General features: G+C 33.3%; 1 protein-coding gene across 16 annotated transcripts in view; it reads right to left on the bottom strand.

Moving 5' to 3' along the window:
- The window catches only part of Ptprk (protein tyrosine phosphatase receptor type K), a 504,921-nt gene that overhangs the window by 200,912 nt on the left and 281,691 nt on the right, over positions 1 to 22,318 (bottom strand). The gene's annotated exons all lie outside the window — the stretch shown is intronic.

Genomic DNA, 22,318 nt, shown 5'->3' with positions numbered 1-22,318 from the left:
AGCTGATACCAGGTGCTAATTTGTTTGCACATGCAGCAAGAAACTGAAATTTACACCTACGCAAAATCCAAATCACTATCTCTGGCCTTTGGGAATAATATTTGATAAGGCAATGTATCAAATATTAAATTCAAATGTCAAAGATACTTTACAACTTAATTTGGACTTAGGTTATTTTGTTCAAAGAAACGCAGGTGAAAGACTGGGATGACCCTGGGAAGGAATGGAGCAACAGTGGCGCAATTGGTCAGGGCGCAGTACTTATATGACTCCATGAAGGATTCCATGGCTCTAATTCTGTCCACATGGACTGTCCACAGTGAATAAATAATATGTTCATGTCACTGAGTTGTAATTAGTACATTGTGTGTCGGGGGGTGTTTTTACACTTTTAGGATACTTGCCACACTTCTTGGGTAAGTTAAAAAGCTTTAAAGGAAAGTGTTAACCTTAATAAGGTGGTAATTACCCCCAAATTGATTTAAGGATTATTTTGTAGAGTTTGAGTAAATCACATAAAGGAAAACTATTTAATGCAACCACAAAATGCTTCCTCACCCAGTCCCACCCCAGATAGAGGTGGACTGGGAAAAATACAAATATAGGAAAGTAAAGAATGCACAGTATCTTTTGAAATATTTAATGCCAATACACTGCAGGAAAAAAATATATATATAAAGGGGAAAAAACAAGAAAAAAGATAAAGGAAGGAAGGAAAGAAGGAGGGGAGGAAGATCCACAGAAAGGCCTTGCCTTCTTACACAGCTGTCAGTGAATTAAGAATTTCAGCTGGAGTGCAGGATTTGCTTTGTAATTCTCATTATATATAAGACCAGCTTATATGGATCTCTACACAGGTTACAGTCATTTAAGAATATTCCTTTAAAGTTCATGAAAAATATTTGTTGAAAAATTACTAATTAATAGGCTGTTCTATGCTTTGGGGTATTGTATATAATATTGTGTGGGAGAAATAGTCACAATAAATTTATTATTTTAAAATGAGGGTTACATATGAAACAAAGAGTAAGTGTACTGTTTACTAGATATAACACAATATTTTTAACTATTCTAAGTCACTTTAAGAAAATAAGTAATGCCCCTCAAATGATCATCGTTTTAAAACTAAGGAAAGAGGTTTCAAAGTAACTATTGAAAGAATAACATAACTTTTTGTTTCACTATGCTCATGTTTAAAATGAAAATAAAACTAAAATCGAGGAACATAGCATACGCTATATAAATTGTACTCACTTAGAAATATTTCTACAGAAAAGGAGTTCACACGGATTCATCAACTTTAACTATAAAATCTCTGATCCTAATGGTTTGCAAATTGTTTTAACAATATGTAGTTGAAAATGTCTCCCAGGTGCACTATTTCCAGTTTCACAAATGAATTCAATGAAGGTATTCTCAAAAGTAAAAGCTTAATCAAACCAAAATAGTTTAGAATTTTCATTTATCAGTTAAAACGAGAAACAGCTATACATTTAATAATCTTAAAATTTTATGAACAAGTCTAATAACTTTCATGTTTAGCGTTTACAAAAGTTTTAGCAAACAGGGAGAAAATGAAAGCTAAAGTTTATTCTCTAAGTCCTAAACTAGAATGAAACTGAATAGAAAAATGAGCATAATAGGAAAAAAAGTAAATGTTTTTCCCACTCACTATACAAATTTTAAGTCACTCTGTATTTTGTGAATAAATTGAGTTGTTTCAAATGTACAATGCAATGTCTGTTTTCATTTTAGATGGCTCATATACTAACTTAAAGTAGAAAGCAATACAAAATCCATAGCTCTCAGTTCCACCACTGTGCAACAATGTCTCACTCATTCTACAATTCAGCAATTACCTGCAGAAGTCTGAAACTTAACATGATGAATGAAAAGGAAAAACATGGAAATGAATTATGAATAAAAAACTCTGGCTGATCTACAAATGTATCATTATATAGAAACCTGATCTTATGTGTGTCTATCCAATGCTAGACTCAACCATCAAAATCCTGGATACCCTTGCCATAGAAAATATGGAGCAAACAAAAGGGGAGAGCAGAAGACAGAAAGGAGAGGAAGGGAAGAAAAAGCTATAGCAGCATCAGAAACAAGCATAGTCTTCTGTCATTTCTAATTGAAGGCAATGACATGTAAATAAAATAAAACTTAGAACCAGGAGCCTAGTTTCAAAAGATACACATATTGTAATGGCAGAGTAAACTCAAACATGTTTTAGCTTTGCATTATATGAAAATATTTAAAAGAAGCTATACTTCTAAATACATAAATCCCTATATGCAATGTTTTTGCTTTGTTTTTCTCTTTAGACAGCCACTTTGTAAATTTTAAAACCAAATGTATTCAACACTAATGTTATATGAAAATAAAGAAGTGAATTTAATGTAATTGGTGCCTTGGCCCAAAAAAAGGGTAGTATTGCACTCTGATCAGTTCTATATTTCATTGCTATGGTCAGGCAAAAAAGGCAGTAATCTAATAATAGAAGCAATTGCTCAAATTTTGAACTGTGGCAATATTAAGAGAGGCTAAAAAATATACATTGATTAACAGCATGATTATAAGAAGTGAAACTCACATTAATGAGATTAATATAGCACTACATATTAAATTTTTCATGTTGGAGGTAAAAAGTGCCTTATATTAGCATATGCATTTTGTTTTTAGACCCTTGAGAAAAAGGAGATTTATGTGCAAAATCCCTATTCATTTCAATAAATTATGCATGAATTTTAATCAGTTAGCAAATGAATGAGTAATTGTTCTGGAGTAATATTAATATTCTTCATAACTTAATATGCTACCAGACTCAAAGGTGTGGTGCAAATAAATCCCAACTGTATACTAGGTATCAAGTGAAGCATGCAATTCCCAAAATATGAGATAAACTTTGCCGATGTTACCAATTAACTTTCAATTAATGACTTACATTCATTATTCTAGAGTCAACCTATTATAAAGTCCCAATTATATATTCTAATTGCCTTATTTGTTTTATATTTCAAATAATCATTAAAAGCCTCAAAATCAAGTAAATCACTATAAAAGTATATTCTTGTCCAGCTATGCTCATTATGATTGTATTTTATAAACATGTGTGGCTTATCAAAATTTAGCTAATCAATAAAATGCAAAATCAGAATAGAAGGCACAAAGCCAGAAAATGTCAGTAGCAAAGTAAATGTCAAGGCAAATAACATGTCCATATCCATCTTTCCTAATAGATAAACTAAATACTACTCAATCCTATTGGCTTCTTAGTAATTGTTTTCTTTTATCAATGAGGTCATGACATAAAGTATCCTAAATTTAACCCTCCCACCACAGAAGCAAGCAATAATATCACATCATATTTGGCTGCTGCAACAAACTGCCACAAACTTGATGGCTCTTTTAGAAGAAAAGTCTATTTGCTTAGAATTCTTAAAGCCAGAAAACCAAAATCAGTATCATTTGATGGAAATCAAAGTGTTAGAAGGCAATACTTCTGAGTTAAGAAGTGGCTCAGGTAGACTGCTTGCAAGACAAGCAAAAGGCCCTGAATCAAACCCCAGTATTCTCCAACCCCACACACAAGAAAAAACCTTCAATTGAAACACACTTCAGTTGTGCTTTACATCAAAAGAAGGTGAAGGCAACCTTGCCTCCTCTTCTGTCTATAGTCAAATCTATCCTCCACTTTCCACTTAGGTGGACACTTGTAATTTCATTTACTGTCTGCGTGGATAATTTAAGACACTGTCAACATTTTCAAATTCCTTAATGTAATCACATCTGCAAAAATTATTTTACTATAAAAGGTAACATTCAAAGATTCCATGGATGAGAACCTGACATATTTTGGGGACATTTTTAGCCTACAATGAGCTATGAGCTCCTTCTTCCTGGGAGATAGCTCAGTTCTACTTTCACCCAGTAAGTAACACAGGGATGATGAACCTTAAAATGTTAAAATGGCTACAGAAGTCAGTCCTCCCTTACCATATAAAAAATTTTACAAAAATTCAATTATTAGAGACACAGAGACAATTTCTTCTCTGTTATCATTTTGTTATATAATGGATCACTTGAAAGCCAACTTTATTCTGTTTATTATTCCCCTAACTGAATTTTTGATCCAGCTGTAATTCCTGCTAAAAAATAAATTTACAATGTCCATGTTTCCTACTGCTTAAATTTCTTTCCCATCAATTAGTGGTGTTATAAAGGATAATGCATATTAAGAAACTGAAAGAAAAAAGAATGACATCATTCTACCACATATGTCAATATTTGTCAAATATTTGTAAACTCCCCCTAGTAATTTTTACCTTTATGATTTTAAATTATTCTTCACTAGAATAACAACAAATTTAATGGTTCTTGGGTGTTTCAAGAGCTGTAAAATAATATATCTGATGAAAAGGAAGATAAGTTTTGCCTTATGAGAAACAAAAAGCTGGTTATTCATAATTAGAAGCATTTTCTTTGCTTAATATCATAAGTGACAACATAATCTCTTCCATTTTTTCTTAGATGTTAAAATGTGAAGTACACATTTGAAAACAAGATTTCTCCTGTATCACCAGTTTATGAACCCAGGTAACCCAGGTATACTTATGAAGAGTAATGACCTTTCACAATTTTCACATTTATTTGTCTAATATTTAATATTTTTAGTCCTAACAAATTCCATAAGCAGTCAAATACTCCCCCCCATATTACTTAGGTTTCATCTTACCCATTGAGGAATGTTCTTAGTCATCTCATTTTTTATATTAATTTGATATTAAGTTAAATTTAAATATTTTAGCACTGACACTTTCAAGTTAAATGATTTTTATTATATTAAGATCCCTCTTCAGATCCATCAACCCAATTGATGGATACATTTCAAATTATATCACTCAGGTGGCTCACACTCTTTCCACTCACTGGTCTATGAAGACCAGCAACATATCACATCTTGGATGCTGTCAGACTTGAAACCCCTATGCTAGCAGTGATAGTAAGTACAATATCACTGAAAAGGAACAACTGTCATGTTTTTACTATATCCATGAAAATTAGATGGATGTTCACATATTTTTATGCTGAACTACTGATAGAATTGTGCATTACTGTGCATACTACCGACATCCCTAAATATTTTAACTATAAATAACCTCTGAGGACCATAAAGTAAGCACATGTCATTTCCCAAAGGTCAGTTGTTAGGAAGGTAGAAAACAGTAAATTCACTGCTTATGCTCACCTAAATTACTATCATTTAGAATTCTACCTGTCCAAAGAGTCATGGGGCAGAATGTCAAGAAAGAGAGTGCAAGTCCTATGCAGGTCACTATTATTCAAACAAGTTTGAGTGATGCCGAGGAGACACAGTTTCTTCACAGATTTGTGAATGGATAATGTTTTTAGAAAACAGTCCATCATAATAAATGTCAAAATTAAAGGCACATTCATAAAACAAAGTAATCACACTTATAGGAATTCACTAAAAGGAGATATTTAAAATTTTTGTTTAGAAGACAAAAACTTAAGATATTAAATATTCAATAGCATATTATGGTATATCTATTAAATATAATTTCACACAAACCTCAAGACAGCCTACAAAGATCATTAGTTTTCATTTTAAAATGAAATAATACATCCCCAAGAAATTCAATCATCAAAACTAGAAGAAAAAATATTCCAAAAAGCTAATACCAGTGAGGGGGGAATTCTGAGACAGTGAGTAAGTTAGCTTTTTCTTTGTTTCTAGAATCCAAAAAAAAATGTGTAACGTGCCTATAAAACTTTCTCATCATTACATTCTTGAGTGTGGGACAACGTTTAGTACCATTGTTATAGAATGAATGTCTGGCTCAACACTGCATTGAAGAAAAACACTTTCCTATGCCACCCTAAGAAAAATGATCCACGTAAAATGTACCTATTCCATATAAGAAGATGTATACTATAATATCGGTATGAAAAATCATCACTTGGAGATGGTGGTATTTGTGTAGTTGCTTATTTATTACATTATTTTCAGATGCAGAAATTGAGTCCTCAAAGAGTAAGATTTACTACCTTGTACTTTGAACCATGTAGCTAGCCAATTGCTCTGACATTGATACACAGCACCTACAAAATGTTACTATTTAATTAAAAGAGTTAGTTGACTGGAACAAAAGAACACTTTCTAAGCAATTGCTTAGTGACCAAGCAGCATCAAATGATTGATCCAGCTTGTAAAAAAAAAAAAAAAAAAAGACCACAGCTACAAACTTAGTAATAATTCTTTGTTTTTTAGTCAAGTTGGATCAATTAAAATGTTTTTTTAAGAAAACAGTAAACTGAGTATACAAATCAGGACTGATATAAAAATATATAATTATACTATATATTAATAAATTATGCTATATATTTAAGTGTTAGTACAGGAAGTATATCTTCCTGTACTAACACTGAACTAAAAAAATTAGTTCAAGTGGCAATTCTGATGCTGACTATACCACTCTTCATATTAAAGAGCATTTTTTGCATTTCAAGTTACTATGTAATATGCTCTCATTTTTTAAAACTTCAAGATCTGTAGAATCAGAGTATTTAATGTCTGACACGCCTCTTTTCCTGATCTCTAAAAAATAAGTTATTTTAGCAATGAACCTGCAAGTTTTGCATACCTGCAAGTTAGCATATACATTTTATATGCTATGCATTATAATGGCATTTTATTCACCATGATTTGAAAACCTGCAGCAATAACTTTATTACCTGCTTGAAATAAAAAGGCACAGAAGCAGTGCACTGTTTTAGATCTGTCAGCACAAACTGAAAACAAGGTTAGGTTCATGTGCAGGGTATATGAAAAGGTGAAGGAATTTTTTAATAGTGAAGTATATTTGCTTTTTGGGCCATAAAATCAAAACTGTAAGATAACTGTGGATTTGAAGCTCATTTTTTCCAAAACCTCCTCTCTTCCTACTTAAAATCTATGCAATGAATTGGTTCTGAAGTATGGATTATTGTGATAATTTAACAATTTCACAAAATCTCTCCCAGTAATCCACAAGGCAGCAAACACGTTATGATGAAAATTACGGATCCATTTGAATGAGTTGTAAGCTAAAAAATACAGAAAAGTTCTATAATTACTTAATCCCTCATTTCAGCCTTCTATGAGCTTCAACTGTTCATATTTCAAGGAAAGAATATCCAGGTGATTCTAAGAATAACAATAAACTCAGTAGTAAAACTAGGAAACTCTTCAATTCTATGTTCACAGTTTCCTAAGTCAAGTGCCACAAATAGGCAATCACAACATCTCATCAGTCACCTTTACAAGGTAGAAAATTAAATATATATTCTGGGTGAGAAGAGGGAACATGTGTTTGATAATGAGAATACATGCCCCAGTAACATGTTAAGTATGCCTGGGTTAGTACAGCACAGGCTCTTTCACTATCTACATTATTGGGAAAGGAATCTGGAGTATAATAACTACATTCACATTAATTTTACGTCAGCACATATTAAGACACAATAACTGAATGAAGTTTTTAAACAGATACCAACTAAAACAAAGTATAATATTACTCTCTCTACCTATATACATGTGCATGTAACGTATGAATAAACTCAAGAAAAAAGTGTTATTAAAAATACCCAGGGTCTTCCACATCTAGAATATATTTACATTTGAGAATCCCATGAGCCAAAATTCCAAATTTCAAGAAATTTTTAAACACCACAATTGAAAGAATATCCCCACACTTAATTATAAAAAGGTACTTTGAGCCACCGGCTTTCAGGCTCCACTGCAGTACCTTAGCTGTAGCCTTTCCTTTCTCTCTAATAAATCCTGCTTTATTAAAAAAAAATTAAAAAGTACTTTAAGTTTGTTCCCTGGGTCTAAATACTCAATTATGTTTACTTATTGTAATATAACATATCATAAGCATATGTTCATTATACATACATACTTTGTGATCATTCCAAGTTAATTCAAAATGATACGTGGGGATTTTATGTTATGAAGCCACAAACAGATGGTGATTTTTTTTTTCAATGTAATGACTCAGAATGGCAATGGAGTGAAAAGACACTACTTACTACTGAAAGTATGAGCCTAGGTTCCAGTCAGGTAAAATAAAAGACTTATTTACCTTAGTTAATCAGAGGAGCTATTACATAGCTTTTATTTCTATGTGCCTCTGAAGTGTACGGAATAGCATGCTTTTTGGCCAGGCATATCCCTTTATGCAAGAATTGATATGTTTACTTTTATGAAATGAAAAATTATGATGAGATAGTCAAATCAACTGAACAAGATCTCAGCCTCAGTGTGTCTGTGGGTACACACATATATAACTGTATATATATGTATAGACATATATATATATGTAGATAGATAGATAACAGACTTTGAGCACTACTAACCCTGGAGTGGTCATAATTTTAAAATCCTTCTCACAGATCTATATTACATGCACATGTATATAGGTAGAGAGTAAACCATGAAAGTCTTTAAAAATCTTCATAGAAGAAAAAAATGTTTTATTGGCTTATATGGATCCAATTTAGTTTCATAAGGTAAAAATTCTCAATATATAGTCATTCCAAAGGAGAAATGACACAATAGCAATGGTAGAATATTTCCTCTCTTTGGTTAATAAAACAACAAAAAATCAAATATCCTATTGGTTTAAGCGTTCTAGATTAAATCAGGAGATGGGAGCACTATGAATGAGAAATGAGCTCACAGATATGGACATTGACTCCAGATAAACTATTCCTAACAACAACTATTTAAGGGTCTGAAGATGTGAACAGGGAACAGACAACAAGATTTCTATGTACTTCTACTTACATTCCTGAACTAAGACGGTTAACTGGAGAGCGCAAGCATAAGGATTTAAACAGAGCAATATCACAAAAGTAGGGCCATCAATATAGTCACAATATGGACATCTGAAATTATTTTAACCATTGGTATGGTTTATCTCCGAGGAGATGTGGTTTGTCTCCTAGGGGTTCATGTACTGGAGGCTTGGTCCTCACTGTAGCAATGTCAGGGAGATAGTGGGACCTTTAAGACATGGGACCTATTCGGAGGTTCTTATTGGGTGTTAGTGCCCTTGGAAAAGATTAAGATTACAGTCCTGGGAACTCAAGTTAATTCTAAGGAAAGGGTTGACATAAAAAGAAGCCTGGCCCCTTCTGTCATTCTGGTGTTCTGCCTGGTCATGTGATCTCTTGTCTTTCACACATAGAGCTCACATGATGCCACAGACCATGAGATGATACAGATCCTAACCAGAGGTGGTACCATGTTTTTTATGGACTTCCAAAACTGTGAGCTAAATAAACCTCTTTATAAGTACTCAGAGTCAGGTAATTCATTATAGTAATAGAAAACTAACAAATCTTCCAGTTTTATTAATACCTTTAGAGCTAAAATATCTGTTCCTAATTGTCAAAGTACAAACAAAAATAACTTAAAACATGTACTTTTACAAGTAGATGGAAATGACAGGTATATGGGAGTAATTATAGATTATCTGATTTTAAAATTCTTTGTTACTAGCATTTATAAGGGTTTTCTTTTGGGGGGGGCGCAGAACTAAGGGTTGAATCCTGGGTCTCACACTTTCTAGACAATAACACCTGAACAACTCCCACATCTCTTTTAAGATATTTTAATTATTTAAAAGGCTACTTGTCCAATGAATGTGACACAGCCAGCAAACGACCTTTAGTTTTCAATCCCTTTAAAGCTTCCATGACCATGTCATAATGGACATCTGGACATTTGAAATATCAGACATATCATCTAAAACATAAAATACTGGAAGGCAGTTTTACTTCTGTGTTCCATCAGTGCACAAAAAGGGGAGGAATGCTAGAAGACTAAAGCAAAGGGGCTAAGGCCAAGAGTATTTCCATTTTAGTCCTAAGGGAGTGGGCTCTTCTTTCACAGATACTACTAAGTAAGAGGAAACAGCCCAAGTCTACTTAGATAAATAATATGCCTTGAAAAATAAGAGCTTGAAATGACTACTAACCCTGATTCTTTTGCTATTTTCTTCGTTTTGCTTTGCTGTTGATTGTTTGAGAGAGACTTGCTGTGTATTCCAGGCTGATTTCAAACTCACAATTTTCTTCTTTCTTCAGCTTCCCAAGTACTAGGATTAGAAGCATGTGCCAATACAGCCAGCTATTCATATATTCTTAACTGTGAACTTCAAATTCTTATCATTTTCCAACTGAAGTGAGATCAGTTGAAAATTTGCTAGTGGCAAATATGGGATAATAAGTAAAATATGTTAATATTTTCATGGACATTAAAGAAGGACCTCAATCAGTGGATATAAAATAAATACTTTGGCAAGTATTTTGTACAATGACTCTTTAATATCAGTAGAAGGCTGAAAGGTTTCCATATTGGAACTGAAGGGTACCATTTCCTACTCTACAGCCCTATAGTTCTCAGTCTAGGTAACAAAATGCCATGCAGTTTTCCTCCTTTTCACTGGAATTGGAAAACTTTTTCCTGGAGCCCTAAGCCACCATGTAAAATTTTCAATTAGCAAGTGCCAGACATGAACAGAAAGATGTCACCAGATGATTGTACACTCCAGGCATCTGATTCTCTTTCAGTTGTTCATTTTGAGACTTCTCAGCTCAGGACCCAAATATTCTGGGACAGAGAGAAACCATTCCTGCTGTCTCTTTCCAAATGTCAGGTCCACAGAAGCTGTGAGCATTACAGAATGGCTAGTTTTATGGTACTAAGTTTTGGGATATTTTATTATACAACAGTGGATATATGGAAAAGTGTGCTTTATTAAGACAGCCAAAGGTTTAAAACAAAACAAAACAAAACAAAAAACTGATGTAAACTTCTTATAAAATATACTTGCCCTTCCATGATTTCCTCTGCTTATCTCTCCATCCTCCTGTCTTACCATTCCTAATTCCAACTGTATATTCATATTTAACAACTTGTATTTTCCAGGGGAAGATTCCCTCTTAAAATTATCCCATGCCATTTCTACACTTTATTCAAGTCTCAGTTCAGTTGTTACTATAGTGCCTCTGAAAACCATTCCTCCACCCTAAAGTAAATGCACCTTTACTTTTCCTTGTCCCTTCCTCTCCCTTCTCCTCCTCTCCCCTCTCTTCCTCTCCCTTCTTCTATTCTTCCCTCTCCTCCTCTTCCCTCCTTTTCCTTCCAGTGGTGTTGGGGATTGGACTCAGGACCTTACCAATACTGAGCAAACACTGAGCTAACTCCTTCCCCTAAATGCATGTTTTCTTATAAGAGATTTATTCTCTCTTGTCTCTCTTTGCTTAATGAGTTCTTAGAGAACAAGGAATTTTATGTCATTTGCCTTTGAATTTGTGTTTTCAGTGTTTGGCATATTAAGGAATCAATCAATGTTTGCTGAATGAGTACACATATGAAGAAATAAAAGAATTAATATATAAAGGTAATTTCAAATGAAGGGCAGGATAAAATCAAGTGTTGGTTATGACAGGGAACAATAAAAACTTTCATGCTCCAAGTTAGAGTATAAATTGATACAACAAATTCAGAAAACTATTTATCTTATGCAGTAAAGCTGAAACAGCATGCCTTACAACCTGCTAATTCTACTTTCAGATATGTGTTACCCCCTGTACTAGGGGGCTCTTCCTTGCACCACTACTGCAAAGAAATTAAGATGAAAAATAACCAAAGGCCTAACATTAGTAAAAGGGATAAATTGTAGCACCATCATGGAATAGTATGATTTATAACCATGCCATACAATGTACATTACAATCAAGAATATGAATGAATTTCACAAACAATGCTAAATAAGAAAAGTCAAATAAAAATGTATAAACTATGTAAGATTCCATTTGCCCAAGATATTCACTGCTATGGGACCATAGTTTTCCTGGGAAAACTACTAACCAGAAGAGACTGAGGAAAATTTCTGGGGTGCTGGTAATATTTATCAAGGTTTACACTTCTTAAATTACATGTTTAATATATACTTTCCCATATGCTTACACTATACTTTAATAATAAATAGTTCAAAACTTTTGAAAACCAGAAAACCCAGTAATCCTACCCTCATCTCTAAAGAACCACTAAGTCCAAGAGGATTCTCATCCTGAAGTTCCTAATGATATTCCACCAAGCTGGTATGTCCAGATGATAACGTTTCATATCCATAGAGCTGTTAATAATTTAACCTCAAGTAGTTCCCTTTGGTTAGGAAAAAAAAAAAAAAGCACTGCAATCAGGCCCAAATGAACCTCTTAGACCCTTAGGAAAAGAATTCAGATGAGAAAAATGAATTCTAGAATAAAGTGCAAAACTTGAAATTACACAATGCTATTATTTAAAGAATAGCTATTCCATTGCTACAGATGGAATGATAAGACCTTAAAGGTCATGAACCTTATTCACTTTATGAGCACCAAACACAGTGAGTAGCCTATGGTAACTGCTCAAACATTAATCAATGAACACATTAATAATGTTCTTATGCTTCTGAGAAAAAATTGTTTTTTTAAAGTGAACTAAAGAGAAGGCAAAGAGAAAGAATGAGTGTGATGGCATTTAAAATAAATTCTACTTTATTTTCGTACATCAGAAATATTCATTTCTAAGAATCAAAATAAACACACACAGTCAGCAAGAGGGCCCATTTCCATCACCTAGCAAAAAGATATGTGCTGACATTGATAGAGTATTCATCAAAATAAGCTGAATGCATCTTGGGCTGTTTCTCAAACAATGTATTTTGATTAAGGTGTTGATAACAAGACACTTTATTTTCAGCATAAAAATAAGATTATCAGCATTAATTGCTTAAACTCAGTATAGATAAACAAAATGTCTTAAAGACACATGGGGGATATGGCAAGACAAAATTGAAGTGTTAGTAATATTTTGTTTAAAATTATGAATAAGAATAGTTGCATATATCACCACAGGCTCAAGATGATGAAAAGTCATTGATATATTGCCAAATGCATTTTTATGAGATAATTCAATTTTAATTGCTGCAACTATTCCAGTCACAATTTAGACATAGAATCCAATTATCCATTTCATTTTCATTTATACCTTATGGGCTAGATCATTTATCATGTTTCATGATAATGATTAGAAGACACATGGAAAGTGATTTCTGGAGGTAACAAATTACCTACCATATTAGCATAGCTTACAAGTTCCTGTCAACAACTACTATGCATAGATATGAGGTAATTAAATTTACAATGTGCAGGAGTGTTTGATATGCTACTTGCTTCCTTCACAGCTGCCAAAAACCTGGGTTGCTAAATGCAGCAAACCAGTTTGGTTGCAAATCAGGAATCATTAAAGTCCCCGAAATCCAACAGGTAGACAAGCATGGTATGGCTCAAGTTGCTGAGATGTATCTTTCATCATCTTGTATTATTACTTCTTGCCACCAAACCATCCATCATTACTGCTGAGACAGCTTGGAATGATAGTCCCGGACCCTCACGTTACTGCTCCTTGAACTCTGTCTCATCCATCTTGCATCATTCCTGATTCACAGCTAAATATCCTATCATGGCTGCAAAGCCAAGTGTGAACCTGTAATGCATTTAACCTACAGTGCCTCTCTAATAGGAATTGATTTCTCTTTATCAAGGAGCCACTGTTCAGAAAAGACTACTCATGGCTGCTGATGCTGAAAGACAATTTTGAAAAGATTTGATGTATAGTATTCCAGTATCATAAGGAAATGCACTTTTCCAAATTAGGCTTCAGAATTATACTAGTATTTATATTTGAATATTTATCCATAAAACTCAGGAGCACAAACACTGACAAGAATCAGGTCCAGATGCCTGAGTGCACAAGTGCATGCATAAAAATGAAAAAAAAAAAGACTAGCATATGATATATACAACATATATACAACATTTAAATCAGAAAATTATTCAAAAGAATTTCAAATACCCTTAATAAAAATAAAGATTTTGAAGTACATAAATATGTTGAAATTGCAAAACATGCTTGTGAGATGCAAAGACAATGAAGGAGAAGGTTTTCAAGTGAGATACAAGAATAAAAGTGTAAAACTGCCTTATTAATAAGTCCCTCACCCACTCATTCTTTCTGTCTTCATTGATTTCAAAGAGAACCTTCAAAAATGATACCAGTAAAACAGTGTACCATAAACTATCCACGACTAAAGGTTTTAATTCAGCTTCATCTGAATGTTGTTATAAAAGTTTAATAAATCAAACTGATCAAAATGTTCACAGTAGCAGGTTGGGATTCAATTTCTAATTCAAATTTTCTGACATCTTGCATTTCTACCATCCATGTTGAATTCCAAACACCCTGCTTTTCATCATTACCATGCATCAACCAGTCTGGTCATGGTAACTACTTTTTAGCAATCCTGAACAAAACACAGAAATGTCAAACCTAGTGGGAGTTTTAACACAGGGAAATTATGACAGGTGGGAACTCTTTATGAACCCTTAAGTAAATAGTTTCAAGCCGCCCGCTGCAGTGAATGACATTCTTTGAGGAATGAAAAATGTTGTTGGCCAAAAGTTTTAGAAAGAAAATTCCCTTCCCTCAAGTTCTTAAAAAAAAAAAAATGTTATAAGAAAAAGACAGATCTAGAAGCATTGTTATCAAGAACAAGCAAATTCTGAAGAGCAGAAAAAGTGATGAAATCTTTGGAGAATTTGCTTCATTTCTATAAAATACAAAGTTTTCCAAAAAATCAGGAAAAACATTTCATTTAACAGCTATATATCCATATGAAACAGTGATGAAAACATATTTACACATTATATACTTTACATGTGTTTTTATATGTGGATAATGTCAGCAACAAAGAAAAAAAGAACTATTTAAATATGTCAGGATTCTTTTTTTTAAAAAATTTCCATTTAATTGTATACATGTGCTGTTACCCTGAACCTAACAATCTAAAAATTTCTAGTGTTACTGGCTAATGCCTATGCAATGGAAGCCAGCAAAATACAAAGACATCTTATGAATTATTGTTCAATTCATCTTGTATGAATACTTATTTAGTATATGGAAATTAGTCTAAGCATTATCCACCCACCTGAAGATTTTAAACCTGGATGTCTCTCTTGCATCCCAAGTAAAAATTAACCATCAAAATGATTATCCTCTCAAAGCAATTCTCTTATTAAGTCTTAAAATTAATGTTCATAATGCCCTATTCCACCAAGAGTCTTAAATTAAAAATCTAAGTCTTCTTTGACTTCTCCCCCTTCTGACATTCCATAATGCTCTCAACAATGTTTCAGTCGTAATTCCTCATCCATAACACATTCTCAAGGACACCTCACCATCTCAAGCTTATAGAGTGCGTCTTATCAGAGTCCTCTAAATTTAGTACCTGTAAATTCACCACCCTGGAGTTTTTGAGAGAAATGTGAACACATGAGTAACCAAATCCAAACTTCTCAAAGCTGCCCAAGTCAAATGACATAATACACTTATATTTCTTAGCCTAGCATTCAAATTCCTCCACTGTAAAGCCACAAAGTATAGTTTTAGTTTCATTTTAGATTTCTTTTCTGGAAAAAATGGTGCTATAGCCAATATTTAATCCTAGTCCACAAGAACTTGTGTTTTCCGATGTCATTGTGTCTGCTTGGAACACCCTTTATTTCAGCTCTTCAAATCCTGCCCATCCATCAGTCAATTCCTACTAGTGCATCAACTGACAATCAGCAGTGGTGCACCTGCCCTCCTCTCCTGTACACATTAAATCCATTTGGGGGGCAGTTTACAATGTACACTGTTTTTGCTTCTTTGACAACAAATATTAGATTATATCTGCAGGACTTTGGTCATGGTGTTGGCTACAGTAACATTTTCATGAATGAACAAAAGGGAACTATCCATACTTCATTTATCAATCTAGTGGATAAGGCAGATGTTAGGAATACAGTTTTGATTTGAAGACTGGGGAGAAGCATTGCAGGCAGAAAATGCTAAGGACCTAAGACAACAGAAACAACGTTCACTAAAGTAAATGAAAGAAAGTCATTGATACCAGCAACTGCGAGCATCCTGTGAGTGACTGAAGGTGAGCCACAGCTAGAAGAAGCAGGGCCCTGGCAACTGTGATTTCACATATTCTGACATATTCTATGTCATATGGGCACTTTGACTGTTTTGTGAAGACTGATTTGGGGGAGGTAAGTGCTAGTGGAGGGAGACTGGTAAAGATTTCTCTTACAGAAGTACAGTAGAGAGAAGATGGGATCCAACATGGAAGTAGTGAAGGAAATGCAAAGGGCTGGGCACTCAGAGCATATGCAATAAAACATCAATGAATGAAGGAGGCAGTCAATATACATATATCAATGTGTTAACGTTTCAAAGTGCAAAAACCTCTGAGAAAACCTCTCATTCTGCACAAACTTATTAAGAGTAGGTACTACAAGAAGATCTTTCTTAAAACTAACTCTGGAGAAAATAAACTATATAAAACAAATCCAATGAACTGTCTTCTGTACTAAAATGATTGTCCCATGTGGCATTTAAAATTTTGAAAAAAATTAGCATAAACCTGAAAGAAATAAGAATATGAAAACATATGTCTGAGAAAAAAATAGGTGAGGGTGAGGGAGTCAGAAACATAAAGGCCCAAAGGCAGGTAGATTCTTAGGAGACACGGTACACCTGCCGTGGACTAAGGAAGAAGGTGAAGGATAGGAAAGAAATTTGGAGTGGTACCCAGCGGATATTTCATTTAAGGCCTTTGGTTGGCAAATAACTTTGGCTGGGATTTTTTGCCCTTAATATGAAAGGAAGTTATTGGAGGAGGTGTCACGGCAACATGAAAGTAGGAATGGAACCCTTAGTACATGTGTGAAGATGAAAGAAGATGCCAGTGGTAATTAGAAGATGTAAATAAGCACATGAATAAACTTACTTCTTAAGAATGATATAGGTAACTGCTCATTTGGGGATGTGTTGGTTCATTTGTTTTAATACAATCATGCATTCTGTACTATCACAATGAAATCTAATTCCAAATCATGCAACATGGCAGAAAACCAACAAAATATTTTCTTGATTTAAGGCTCAGAAAGCAGAAATGGAAGAGCAAAAGAAAGTTATCTTCCAAATTATACTCCAAAGTTTAAAACTAACCTTGGTCCTATACCTGTAAGGAATAGGCCATAATTTCCCTAAATACAGTCATGAGCGGTAAGCTCAACCTCCATAAGAGGCTTTGTAGATTAAGGTGGTAAGGACAGCTGCCACGCAGTTTGTCATGTTACTTAATCCCTCTGCAGGTCTTGGTCCCCCATTCTCACCTGTAATATTGAAAGAGAAAACTTTACCTTTCTCTAAAACCTAGCAACTGTGGAGTAAACAAAACCCATGCTGAAATTAAAAAACTACAAATATTTATCTTTACCAATTATTGTTTTTATGCTGGCTATTGTTACTAAACTAAGTATTTCATACAAAAGGCAAAAACTTCATTTATATTAACTCAGAGAGAAAAGTAGTATCTATGGTACTATGCTAACCTTTGAACAAGTTGGTTTTAACTGATTTATTCATAATATACAAATACGTATTGTTCTCTGTCTTCTCTGTAAGACTGCTAACATTTTATGAATGATTTCTATTTTGGGGGTATTTCCTTATTTGTAATCTTAATAATAGTCAGGTTTCTGATTGCATTTTACTATTAAGCACAATATGCATTAGCTTGTTTTTAAAAAGATGTGAACTTTTAACTGACAAATAATTTTCACTAATTGCAAAACAAAACACAGAACCTCATCCATTGGTAATACACTGGTAGAAACTGCTATTATTGACTCTGTTGAAAGTAAAGTGGTGGGAAAAGTAGAAGAGACTCAAGAACTCTAGCTAATGAAATAATGTTCTAGCATGACACTTAAATCAGCCTTTACTCATGGTGCCACCAAATACTATGAATTACCTCTCTGTCATCAGATTTTGATCTATCAGCTACAGTGCTTCTGTTCAATTAACATTCTATAAGACTTTCACAGCATAACATTATTTACCACATTAGTGCTTAATAAAGGGTTTCAATAGAATAGCAGCTTTAGTTGGGTATTTTTTTTATTAGGGAAGCACTTATATAATTAAAAATGTGACCGAATCTAAGTCAAAATTCTATGTCAATATAGTAATTCTACACTTTTCCATAGAATTAATTAAGTTATAAATTGCTAGAGGAGAGAAACTATGTCTGCTGTTTCTTTGGTGTTTGTCAGTGCCTCTTACCACTTTAAGTACTCTAGAAAGGCTGCAGCTTGATTTTCCAATGAAGGTGCAAAGGAACCCAGAGAGACTGAAAAGTCTTAGTACAAATTGACTTTGCTGCTTTCTTTTGAGTTTACGATAAGGATAGTAAAAATAGTGAACAGGAAGCATGTTACAAATTTTAAAAAGACACTGTTAGTCAGTAAAGTAGATATAAGTTCCTTGGTAGAAATCAGACCAAATTACATTGATCACAGACTCCAAATAGCAGGGAAATGAAGAGCTCAGACGGAAAGTATAGACCTACTATCAGAACTCTTAAATAAATTACCCTCAAGTTCCACAGAAATAGTTATTTGGCATGTAAATAATTTTTCTTTCTCCTTGAATCCTTGCAAATTCTTAAGAAGAATGGCCAAAAAAAAGCAAACCACCCCAAAGATTCACTTCAAAGAGCAGTGCCCAGCAGCACCTCATCTGCTAAACGTTTTGTCGCATTATACACACATGAATCACCTATGCAAAAACACTCAGAGATTCTTATGGAAACAACACTTGTTGCATTTGTATTTTTAAAATGAACTTAGAATAAATAAAATGAAAATAAAGATACAGGCAAAAACAGGTGCTGCGTTTTACTATTTTTGTAGAGTACCTCCTCCTCAAAGGAGGAGAAAATTAACAGACAAAAATATTTGGAATAATAGTATACAGAAGTGGGCATAATAATTCCACTTATAATACTAAATTCTAATCAATATTAACATTAAATTTAAAAGCCATTATTTCTACATTACTTTTAAATAAATAAATACTATCTTAATTTTTAATAAAAAATTGAACTTTTAATACAATTTGTTCAATTTTTTAAAAAGTATTACTAAACTGATAAGGACACTTCAAATCAGTATCCACTTTCTGGTTGTACCATAGTACCTTATCTGAAATAAGAACATCTAGTATTCTTTTTCTCATTTAAAATTTAGATATGTACCAGACATCTTGAAAAACTAGTCATCTGAATTACAAGTAGGTTCTGTGAATGAGAGGAGACTCTAAATGCTTCTTTTATCATCCTCAAGGGTAGCAAAGCAGAAATTTTAATATAAGACATTTAAATTTGCCCCCAAATTTAAGACATTTGGTATTTACCCACTGCATGTGCTTTCCTAAGTATGTAAGGATATTTGGGGAAAATTAGTATGTGTTTTATCAATGTGTTCTAAGACTTTCATTATGTTTCAAATTTTATAAAGCACAGATGTTTAAATTGTACTCTCCCAAATAATTCCAAACTTCTGTTCAATTGACTAGTTTTCATAATAAAAGTAAAGGGAACTTCAAGTCACCATTAAGAAAAAAGATCTTTATATGAATTCATGGGTCTGACAGCTGTGCTATGAAAACTAGTTAAAAATCAATATTTGTAGTATTAAGAGGACTGCTGAACATCTGAAGTTAGAAATTCCATGGACTTTCGCCAACAACTAGCAAAAGTATTAGTAAAATATGTCATGTTTTCCCCTTCCTAGATCTACTTGTTGCTAATAAAAAGAGTAAAATATTTGATTCTAAATTTTTAACTGGTAAAATGAGAACACTATACTAGAGTATTAGTCAAATCAAGATTATTTTTCAAGTAAAAAATATTTCAAACTAAACTTAAAATCACCCTTTCTAGTTAGCCTGAAAAGGTAAAGAGACTGGTTAAGACACAATAAAGAACAATTGTTGTCCTCACTTTCTCTATGCCAGCAAGCTTCACTCCATCTTGTAGGCTGGAGGGGGTATCAGGTTCATCACCCACTCCCTACATATTCCATGATGAGTCTGACTACTCTAACTTTAACTACACAATTTTATTTTTTAATTTTGAGAAAAAATATCGAGTGAATTTATATAAAGATTATGCTAGGTGCTGTAATAAACAAAGATGAGGTAGTCATCAGGAATCTGATGGAACTACATATGATTACAGTAAAAGCACAATCTTAAAATTCACATGCAAACCTTGTGTTAGTTTGGATTTCTTTTCTTTTTTACAAATGTATTGAGTAACTGGTACTTAACAAGTGATTCCATTAACAGCTCACAACTGACCAAAAATATCTATGATCCCATTGATTATCTCATGACTCATAGTTGCTTGACTTAGTATGGTAACACCCTTCTCCAACATAACCATATTCCAAGCTCTGTATACCCTTTGAGATTGTATTGTACCTTCTCTTGAAATACTTCCTCAGTTAGAATCTCACCTAATAAAATGCATAGCTATGTCTATGTTCTGGAGTCCTATGTATAAAATTTTAGTACTGGACATTGCAGATTTCTTCAACATCCAGTGATACATTTTTATTATTTTTTGATAGTTTTGTGAAGCAGTACCCTCTTTATCTCAAACTGGATGAGACCAAGGAAGCACGGAATCTTATTGCTATCCCATGACTATCAGTGAGCCTGACTTACAACAGACTCCAAAATCATAGGCTACAGAACAAAGGATTGCAAAGAACCTAGATCCTTAATGAACAGATCAAACAAAACTGAAGACTATCTCTGCACTTTCCAGTCACAAAAGTCAGCTAATACTCTCATTTTTAAGCTGACTTACATTGTCTTACAAAGGGAAGTATCAACCTCAATATAAATTTCTTCTAACACTAACTCTGAATGATGTTGGATACTTACTTTGACTGACTGGATAAATGGACTGATATTCACCCCAATTTTTAGCTATAGGTCACTGTTATTCATTAGTTAATATAGTTATCTACTAACTGAATACTTTTCATATCCAGAGCATTTTAATAATGGCTAATAATTGAGAGTAAAATGTAATGATCAAACTATTAATGATGACAAAGAAAAATCTCTGCTTTCAAATTAAAAAACTTAAAATGTAATTGAAGTTTCTGTGGTAAAAATGGTAGATACAACAACATAACACAACTTGGAATAGAGTGTCAGTGGTAGAAATCAGGAAATTTTATACTAACTTATTTTGGGTCCTTTGGTTAGAGATATAAGTGGATCTCTGATGTAGACAGACAGAAAAGGATGGCCAAAAATTAGATAGAGAATGAGCCAAATGATATATGTATGATTAGACAACGAAGTTGGTGCTTTCACTGTGAAACTGGTAAACACTTCAACATGTACTTCACATGTTTTACACTTCAGTTTTGCAGAGTTACAGAGCAAAATGTCTGTCCTTCATCTATTTGTACAAAAACTTCTTTGTCAATAAAGATTGGCTTCCACAGGCTGTAACATTATCATTAGTCAAAATGATCTGGAAGCAATGCTACAGTCATGAGAAAGTAAATTCTTTTTACCATCTCTTTTTGTTCTTCCTATGGCTATGCGAACACATAGATCAATACTCTTTAGCATGAGAGTTTTGCAGGGCAATTTTCGTTTATAACAAACAGCAAGAACAACAAAAAAGCCTAAAGCATACCCTGTCACTTTCAGTTTAAGAGAAAATGCACTAATAAACTCTTACCATGGGTCATCTTTGACAACAGGCAACACTATGCCAGCTCTTATTAAAGACTATTCATATCACTGCCCTAAAAATTTCCTTTAAAATTACCATCTTTTGTATTCTGATAACAGGATGTCAGATTTAAAAGTGCCAATGAGAGATAGGACCTGTCATCATAGTTAATTTTGAGCTCTGTTTCAACACCAGAACAGCCGAACCCCCAAGGGTGTATTTTTGTTACAAAATTATTCGGTGGTTATTTAAACAAAAAATAAACACTTATTAGTTTTCAAATAAAACAGCAAGCAAAGTATCACCTGTAGGTATTAGATATAGATCCTAAAAGCTGTTGAAAAAAGTAAGTAAAACTGTCAAAATTATCAAAACACATGCTATAATGTTTGCAGACTGTAGTAACACATTCAAACCCTCATTGCATTTTAAACAAACCTTTCTAACGTAAAAGCTAAAATAAAATACATATTATATGGAATACATATTATGTGGTATTATTTTCTTATAAAAGGAAAAAAAAGAAAAAGTCAAAA

The sequence above is a fragment of the Castor canadensis genome, chromosome 1, assembly GCF_047511655.1.
Source record: "Castor canadensis chromosome 1, mCasCan1.hap1v2, whole genome shotgun sequence".
Taxonomy (NCBI): Eukaryota; Metazoa; Chordata; class Mammalia; order Rodentia; family Castoridae; genus Castor; species Castor canadensis.
The sequence above is the reverse complement of the archived record's forward strand: the minus strand, read 5'-3'. Positions and strand labels throughout refer to the sequence as shown.